The sequence below is a fragment of the Macrobrachium nipponense genome, chromosome 34 (genome assembly GCF_015104395.2).
Source record: "Macrobrachium nipponense isolate FS-2020 chromosome 34, ASM1510439v2, whole genome shotgun sequence".
In the NCBI taxonomy this organism is placed as follows: domain Eukaryota; kingdom Metazoa; phylum Arthropoda; class Malacostraca; order Decapoda; family Palaemonidae; genus Macrobrachium; species Macrobrachium nipponense.
The window spans coordinates 2,199,063-2,208,664 of record NC_061095.1 but is presented as its reverse complement, the minus strand read 5'-3'; the positions used below and the strand labels follow the sequence as shown (position 1 = coordinate 2,208,664).

At 35.4% G+C, this 9,602-nt stretch overlaps 1 protein-coding gene and 1 long non-coding RNA gene across 2 annotated transcripts in view; one reads left to right on the top strand and one right to left on the bottom strand.

The window, feature by feature from the left end:
• LOC135207820 (serine/arginine repetitive matrix protein 2-like) overlaps positions 1-1,650 on the bottom strand; it is a gene marked incomplete in the record, with an annotated part of 172,698 nt that extends 171,048 nt beyond the window's left edge. Inside the window, 1 exon segment of the mRNA XM_064239676.1 lies at positions 1,068-1,650.
• A 1,143-nt stretch (positions 1,651-2,793) lies between these two features.
• Positions 2,794-9,602, top strand: part of LOC135207819 (uncharacterized) — a 36,710-nt gene continuing 29,901 nt past the window's right edge. Inside the window, exons 1-2 of the long non-coding RNA XR_010313064.1 lie at positions 2,794-2,930; positions 3,650-3,785. This is a non-coding gene — a long non-coding RNA (uncharacterized LOC135207819). The remainder of the gene's footprint in view (positions 2,931-3,649; positions 3,786-9,602) is intronic.

The window sequence follows — 9,602 nt, the reverse complement described above, 5'->3', positions numbered from 1 at the left end:
CAATTGCCACTGGTTATTCTACAATGCATGTTAATACGTATAGGTAAAGTAATGAAAGATCAGCATGAAAATAAATTCATAGTAAATGAATAACTGATGTAACAGGGATTTCTTCGAAATAATAATAATAATAATAATAATAATAATAATAATAATAATAATAATAATAATAAAATAATAATAATAATAATAATAAAGTAATTCAGTGAAGTATAATTCTCGCCGGGTTGAAAACCAAACTTTTGAAGGAGATAAAAATCCAATGCAGCGGATTTCCTGACCAGTTTGAGATTTAAAGCTTTAGGATTCTGTAGGATGGGTCGACAGGTGTTAAATACTGATGTATTAACTCGGTAGGATGGTCTACCGTGAGGAATGTCATTGCAGAATGAAAGAGAACGACAGCTAGGTGAAGGTGCAACATTAGACTGCAATTAGAAGTTCGACAGGTGAGAATGCATAACGTAAAATGCAACAGCTGGCGATTCAGCATTAAAACGCACTAGGATAATCTGCAAATACGAATGAAGCAGAGGAGAATGCAATAGACAGGTAAGATGCAACTGCTGCACAATGCCACAGGATAATCAGCAGGGAGGAATGCAGCTAGAGTATAAAAGAATCGTAATAGGTGAAAATGCAGTTTTAGCAGAATGCAAGAAGCTGATCGACAATTCGATTGCCAGAGAGAGAGAGAGAGAGAGAGAGAGAGAGAGAGAGATACCTCAGACGCCCTCTTGAATCCTGCACATATAAAACCTGCTCGACCACAGATGTTGCAACGAGATTGTACCCACACACATACACACACACACATACATCCACACACACACAAGCCACAATCCATCGCTACCCACACACACACACGCGCGCTCACAAAACAGCCAGCAGAGGAGAGACAACGCCACACACACGCACACACACAGAAATGAGTGTCGCCCACGCAAATGTTCAGATTCTTTGACCCATGACACCGAATGACATCTCACTTTGCTTATCTTTGCGATACGAGGCATTGACTCGCAACGGCCGAGTATCGGAAATAACAGATGACGTATCGGCCTTACCTTGGGAACAGTTGGAGGAGTAGGAGTAGGAGGTGGAGACGGTGGTGGCGGCGGCTGCAAGGATGACCTTATAAGGCGACACTCGAACTTGAGACACTACTGAGACAGCTAGAATCCATTGATTTTCATTTCGGTTTCAGCCGACTCCACCGTCCTATGATTAGCCAGCGACAGGGATTATCCTTTGAACGGATTATATATAATATCCAGTCACCGAAACACTTAATATATTTGCGATATATATATATATCCTTCTCTATTTTCCTCTTCTCTCCTTCGCTCCCTTTTTAACAAAACACCACTTAATTTTCAATCATTTCTACATCAACTGGGCACCGGTTTCTTTTTCCTCGAGACTTTTTTTTAAAAAACGAGATTTTCAACAAAATTTTAAAAAGTCCTTTTTTCCCTCAAGGGGGGATTAAGGAAGAGTTTTTTGTTGTTGTTTTTTTCCTGTCGGGGCCGCCGAAGAAGTCCCCAAAAAGTATTATTATATGTATATATAGGTCTGGTCAGGAGCCTGCGCACAAGAGGGTCCTCACTCGATAGAAGTCACCACCATTCTGAGCCACCTGCGCGCGTGTGTAGTGTGTGTGGGAGATTTCAACGCTGCCCCTCTCCTCTCTCTCTCTCTCTCTCAACTCACCACAGTGACGCCCCCTCCCCCATCTCCCTCTACTCTCAACCCCACCAGGGGAGACCCCCACCTCCCCGAACCTGCCTTCGACTTGCAGTTGTCGATTATTGTTATTCGAAATCAACTGACTTAGTCTCAGGGACATTCTGTTTCATTGTGAATATTCATCCTGAAGAACTGAGCAACCGGGAGGTTAGTATTCGCCAAGGTTAATGCAGTGACGTGGGCGCTCTGCCCCTGAATAGCCCCCGGTCTGGTTGGGGGTACGTGGGCACCTCACTCCCACGTGCCACAGTGCATACCCCGTTTTGGAGATTCCTTATCATTCCTTCCCGCACGCACCCTCGGGCTCAGACACACGCAAAAGCACGCATTCTTGGTACTGCACGCAAATGCTCTGTATCACTCGGCGTGCACGCAACACGCTTTCCAACTCGGGCACATAGGCAGGTGGATGCCAAAGAGAGACAACTCAAAAGCATGCACGCTCTCAGTCGTGCGAGTCATACGGACGATCACTCTAAATCTGGCTCTAAATGGAGTCAGCAAGCGCGCAAATGAACACATACTCAGTGATATGCTTACTCACTGCCTGCCCGAACTAGGGCTCACACTATACACGTAACTCGGAATACACACTGAAAACAACTGACAAAAACACAAGCACTTACTTTCGAGAGCACGTACTCAAAAGCATACTTTCTCAGAAGCATGCAAGCACACATTCATACTGAAGTATACCTGGATAACAATGCGTTTATTTCAGAGTGAATGCACTCAAAAGACCACGCACACTAGAAAAAGATATTAATTTTAAATATGCACACTGAAAGCATGCGCAATAGAGAATAAGTATGCTAGCGAATAAGTTCATTTGAAAATGTTACTTTCCTAAGTATCGTAATTTTCATTAGTGTAGGAGAGAGAGAGAGAGAGAGAGAGAGAGAGAGAGAGAGAGAGAGAGAGAGAGAGAGAGAGAGAGAGAATGATTAATGAATAAAGAAGTTATGAGTGGGAAGTAAAATCAAAGAGCTGAAACGAAACCGACAAACGTCACTAATTACAGAGGAGCCGTTGTATAGGCAACGTCTTAAGTGGTCTGTTACTGAACTCGCAGATCTTGTGATTTCTATGTGACAGTTCATGCGTGGCTTTTCGTGTAGTTAATAGTTATTGGAGAGACGATACATCCATGAAGTTTAGACATCTGTTGGTGAAAGTGGCCGGTAAGCATTATTTGTACTTTAATTTCTCACTATTTTTATTTACAATAGCCTAATATGCATTTTATCCCTGATTCACTATCAGGTGTGTTATGTCTTTCTGGCCCTTAGCCTAGACCTTTGTAGTAATCCTTATTGATACAAACCAATCGTTTTTGGGATATATATTTTTAACCTCAAGGAAGATATGAACTTAGGTTTTTATTGGGGAGAAAACAAATCGTACAATTTAATTTCATCATGAAGTATTAAAAACAATGTACCCTAACTTAACCTAACCTAACCTAGCAGGCTGTGAAGGAAACTCCACTTTTTAACAAAAGCTCCCCTATAACACTGCATGCGCGATAGCATCCCAGGATGGCCAGTATACAGGTTAATTACAGGTTGATAACAGTCTACCAACCAAAAAGTAATGGTAATTTCTTAATAAGCAACCAAAATAATATAGGAAAAATAAATTTCCAAAGTAATACCTGATGCAGAGCTCTTGTATAGTTATACCGAAATTCACCCCATAGCACCCTGAGATCTAGGCTAATTGGCTAAGGAGTAGCAGCCCATATCTCTTTTTTATTTTTTCTATTTTTTTTTTATTTATTTTTTTTTTTTTTTTTTTTGAGAAGAGGAATTTTCCTTCACTAGTGTTTCATTTAAAGAAGGTAAAATAGCCCAGTTATTAAAATGCTATTAGTTACATTAAAGCTTTATTCTGTTTACAGAAAAAACATGGTGAGAATCGATGGGTAAGACACTCCTGAGAATTTAGGTACTTGTCTACACCTAACGTCATCTTTGATACAGAATCTACTTGGAGCATCCGTCTACCTGCTAGGATGAAACCTCTAATTCTTTGAGGTAAGAATGGTATATTTAATACTTTTTTCCATTATTGCACACTTGGTTTTTGTGTAGAAGTTTGTAAATCTTAGCTTAAGCTCCTAGCTTCATTATCTTGCATGTATTATAGTAAACAGTGGCATTATAATGTGTGAACAGTATACATGTGGATATCTGGTGGAACTATATATAAAAAAACCCTAAATTTTTGGGCATACTTAATCTGATTTAGGGACTTTACCCATATCCCAAGTCTTATAGTTTTACTGTGTTTTTCATGCATCTGATTGGTGGGAAACCATAGAATGAACTTGTGGATTTGACATTTTCCAACATCCTTAGAAAAAATATCAGTGTCTTTGGAGCTTTCTTGAATGGTGTTTTGGTTTAAATTGTTTGCTATCGGGAGTTAAACGCTTGCGGGCAGTTTTCATTCGGTGTCAGGTAATCCACTTTTTGTAAGGCTATTTTAGCTGATTTCTGTTTATACACCATGTAGGGCTAATGCATCCTGAGTGACATATTACAGTATGTTTATATTTGAGTAAACTTATTTCTGCTGCCCTGATTTGATCTGGACCCTGTTTTAGAGTAAGTTTGTTTCAACATTCAATAAAAAATGTGTAAAGTTTGGAGCATGTGCTTGTTCCTTTAAGTAGAACTTTTGTTCTGCCCTCCATAATTATCTAGTGGTCTCAGTCAGTTAGAAGATTGCTATCATTTTAAAACTAATATTATATACTATATATATATATATATATATATATATATATATATATATATATATATATACATATATATATATAAAACTTGGCCTCTTCAGAACCAAAGGGATTCCATTAAAGTAGTGAGTGATAACATTTATTTTTTAACAAGACAGCATTGTCAATCTTAAAGTTTCTACAATAACTTGGTCACCTTGCTGATGACTACAACTGGAAATTCATTATCTTCTTAGTAATGACAATGTTCAATATAATTAATAATAAAACCCTGTATAAACTTTCCCAACATCAAGTTAGGTTAGTTTAAGAGTCCTCAAGAAAGTGTCAGATCCTGTCAAGTTATAAAATTCTTCCAAAGTTAAAGTCCAGTCAAGGTAAGAGACGTTAGTGTGGTGTTAGGTTAAGAGACATTAAGTTAGATTTTCCCAGGAAGAACTGAGGTTAAGGGATTTGGAAAGTTATGTGTTGATTTTGCTTATTGAATTTAGTTTCTGCACGCATGCCTCTTGATTTTGCCAAGATAGGGCCAAACAAGTTAAGCTGGGGTATGGTACTTTTCAATATGAGTTAAGAAAGCTTTTACCGCTCTGAAGCTATTGTGTATAATATGACTATAAAGCTATTATTGAATGAAGTTGTAGACAACTATAATAATATTTACTATATTCACCTAAGTACTTAGAGAATGAAATGAGTTCCATTCTTTAATCAATATAGAACAAAAGGTTAGGTTAGTGTGGTCAGGATAGGTAAGGATAAGAGAAAAAAAGTAATGATCATCATCAAAGTGCTTCTTCTATTTGTTATAAAAGATTTAACATTGTTTGTACTGGTTTAAAGGGATGCATTGTTCCTTAAGTCAATTTAAAGGTTGAAATTGTGACTGGTCATTTTACAATTAAATACACCTTTCAAAGTAGAACAAAGTTAGCCTGTATTATTCGTTGGTTTTTTTGTGTTTCTTTGTTTATAATACTGTTAAAGAACCAGTTCATGTTGGGTCTTCAAAACAAGTTAAATATAACACTTCTGCTAAGAGTCAGTAGTGATTGAGAATCATTTCATGCTCAAATTAATCTAGGAAAGCAATGTCAACCAACTACTATACGACCTCCTTATGGAAGTTATTGATGATACAGTAAAAGAATAATGAGAGTAAGTTACTGACAGATTCTTTTACCAGCTGCAAAAAAATGAAAAAAAAAAATCATTTTTAGAGCCAGATGTCAAACAGCTTTAAAGAGATTAGGATACCATTCCCGTATAAGGCTGTCTTGATTTCCTCGTGATAAGCACAGCTGGGGAAAAGCCTTCTTCCTCCTCTTTTCCTTCGTCATGATCACTGAATCGTGAGTGATTGAAGGTAATTGTGTTTACACAATCTCTCTCTCTCTCTCTCTCTCTCTCTCTCTCTCTCTCTCTCTCTCTCTCTCTCTCTCTATCTCTCTCTCTCTCTCTCTCTCAGCAAAATCTTTTTGATTCTGTGCTTGTTAATCAGTGTTGTCCTTTCAATTCATATACAGTAATCATTTCCATTTACTCTCTCTCTCTCTCTCTCTCTCTCTCTCTCTCTCTCTCTCTCTCTCTCTCTCTCTCTGAAAAATGCCATGTATCCTCTGACAAAAAAAGTAAGTCACTTGGTTCATAAATTTTTTGCAATCTGAAAACTTGTTGAATTGTGGCAATACTGTTACTTGTTATATATTTGCATCCGACAATTCGTACTTTTGTTTACATTCATTTTAATCTTTGAAGAAAGTCTGTTGAATGTATTTGGTTTAATTTGTTATCCACGTACGTTTCATTTACTTCTGTACTCTTACAATAATTGATTTGCTTTGGTTTTTAATTTTGTGTCTTCTTATAAGGAAGAAATAAACCCTATTTCCTCGAGGAGGTAGAATTTAAGAGTGAATACGAGCAGATGTGAGAACCATTCTTAACTTCATAATACTTTAACACAACTAATAAGTCAGTTAGTCAAGAAATTTTCTTCACTGTGAGTAAATGAAAGTAAATCTGTCCTCTATTTTTATGTGCAAGAGATAGCGAACACTATTCTCTTGAACTAGTTTCATTTGAAATGAAATATAAAATGTATTCGGAATTTTTAGCAAGAAACTGAAATCATCCCAAGGTCCCAGAACCGTCATTTCAAAGTAGAGATCAATATTGATTTTGAATGAAGTCCTAAGTAACCTTACACAGAGATTTTAAGAAAAAAAGCTCAAATAAACTTCTGGGATGTTAGCCTTATAATCACCATGAATATAGGACAAGAAAAAATTTAACTTTCACTGATCAGCAAGGACACTAAAACCAAGAGTTGTTCTTGGGGTATCAAAGCTATAAAGTTTCAGACTGGTATTTTCTTTAAAGAAAAAAAAAACAGCAACGACATAAAATCAAAGTGCATAATTTCCTGTTTTATTACCAATTAAAATTGAATGTTTTTGGTCTTCATTAAAACGATGACAAAGACTGTTCTATTTCTGTCAACTCAAAGACAGTTGACAGAAATAGAACACGCCACCATATAGGCAAATGTTTTTTTCGTGTGTTTATTCATGGTGTATATAAAATTTAAGAATTGGGGGCTTGTTTTTATTAAAGAGAGAATATCCACAAACATTAGTGTAAGTTCAGGATTATGTATTTAAGTTGATCAAGTAGAGATTATGTAAAAAAATGCATATTTAGAAGTGAATACAAAAACCTGCTTACTTCAGTAGGTATCAGGATTTGATTCAGTAAATATTAAAGGGGAAATAGACACAAAGTTTAGTATTGGTTCACAGTTGGTAAGGAATTTTGCACACGTAGAGTTTAGTGCAAATAAACTTACACATTTTGAAAATGAAAACAGAAACATATTTTGATACAGAAAGGTGGAAAGGTATCAGTGTGATGTCTGCTTTGATGAATGAGCAGAGGATAGTAGTAGACAAAGTGACGATTTATGAATGAATGATTCTCCTTTGGTATGATTGAACGAAGTTGTTGGCAGTATGATGATATAAATTTTGATTAAATAAGTATTTCACACAGGGGTTGTGTTGTAGTGGTTTTTGCAAAATTAGGAGAGCTTGCTATGCAAAAATTAGGATAGAATAGCCAGCCAAGGAAAACTTACCTAAAAATAAGTTTATGACCAATATACAATCTACCTATTAGGGGATTAGTGCCATCAGTGCACCTCACACAGTGCACTGTAGGCATTACTTAAAGTTCGTTACAGTGTCCCTGTGGCCCCTAGCTGCAACCCCTTTCATTCCTTTTACTATAACTCCGTTCATATTCTCTTCCATCTTATATTCCACCCTCTCCTAACAATTGTTGCAACATTATAAATTAATTTCAGCACTGAATGACCTCATAAGTTCCAGTTCTTGGCCTTGGGCTTGAATTTTATATACCAATGTACATTGTATGATAAAGATGTGTTAGAGAGAGATTAACACCAAGAGATGGCACTGCAAAAATATAAGTAAATTAATATACAAATATTATCATACGATAAGAAATGACAGTTACAAGTCAGTATGGTGAAATACGAATATCTTTAAACATTAATGAACTTTTAAGTCAGATGACTGAAGCTTGTAGTCGAAGTAGCCATATATAAAGTGTTAGTTATAATTATGTAGTGATGCTGTGTGGCTGGTAGAAGGTCGTATAAGAAGTCATTCGAGAAAAAGTGTCAAAACTTAAAATATAATGAATATATATATATATATATATATATATATATATATATATATATATATATACATATATTGTTACGAAGTGCCAAGTATCTGGTTACCATGCATCAAACATTACCTCACAAAAAGCCAGACACCTGAACCCTCATAACACGTTTAAACGACTGAATACTCTAAAGGCAACAGTGATCCCTTAACAACTTACCAGTATTGCAGAAAATCAGACTAAGTTCATCAAAACAGGTGTGAGGTAATCTTGTAAGATTAAATTAATCAAAGGGCATCACTCCATCAACAACTTTAAAAGTCTAAGTATTTCCCTGATTTCAGAAGTCTAAGTACTTCCCTGGTTCTAAATCACTTCAAGTAAAATTGAAGGAAAGCAAATCAATTACCACTCTATTTCTCTACCTATCATAAATATAGTCATAATCAAATATAATTATACTGGTGTAAGATAAAGAAAACACTCATAAAATTTTAAATACAAAATTTTATTATTAAATTCAAAATTTATAAGTGAAATTCACAATATCAGGGAAAATTACTGTTACTTGAAAACAAAGTAAAGTTTAATTAATTCTTGAATCAAATTAAGTAAAATTAAATCAAAATTAATTTATCACAAAATTCAAGAAAATTAATTCAATCAAAATTTAAAAGTGTTAGGCAATAATTGAAAATTTGAAATTAATTCACAAGTACTAAACAATAATAAAACTTGAAAAGAATTCTAAGTAAATGCAAATCAATTCACAAGTGTTAAATTTAATTAAATGTGCAATGATAAAGCAATGAAAATAACTAAGTCAATTAAATTGCGAATGCAAACGAAAATATAAAATAAAAAGACACACTTCAATAAGAAAATGAATAAATGCACAAACAATGGAACAGACACAAACACAAAAAATATCAGCAATGTGTAAAAGTGTAAATCTTTTTCACTCAAAAACACTGTAACCAACAGTTTTTACCAAACCAATTATTAGTTATTAGTTAAACACCATTCCTATCCGTTATTAGTTATTCACTGTCCCTAACAATTATTAGTTAACCACACTCCCTATCCATTATTAGTTGCAACTAATAAAAACATAACACACTTTACCTTGGTAAACCAACTTCTTTCTTCCTTAGCTGCAGCTTGTATATTACACTTTCACAAAAACCAGGCGCCGTTACGAAATGTTTGTTCAGATTCCACAAAAGAAACTAAATACTACTAAATAAACTCTAAGAAATATCAAATATTAAATTCTCACAAGCTACGAGTGACCAAATTTACGTTACGTTAATATAATCTCGATGTCGAGTGAGAGAGAGAGAGAGAGCGAGAGCGAGAGAGAGAGAGAAATGACTGCCTCAAGGTCTCAAGATAGAATGAAATCTCTTCCATTACGGAA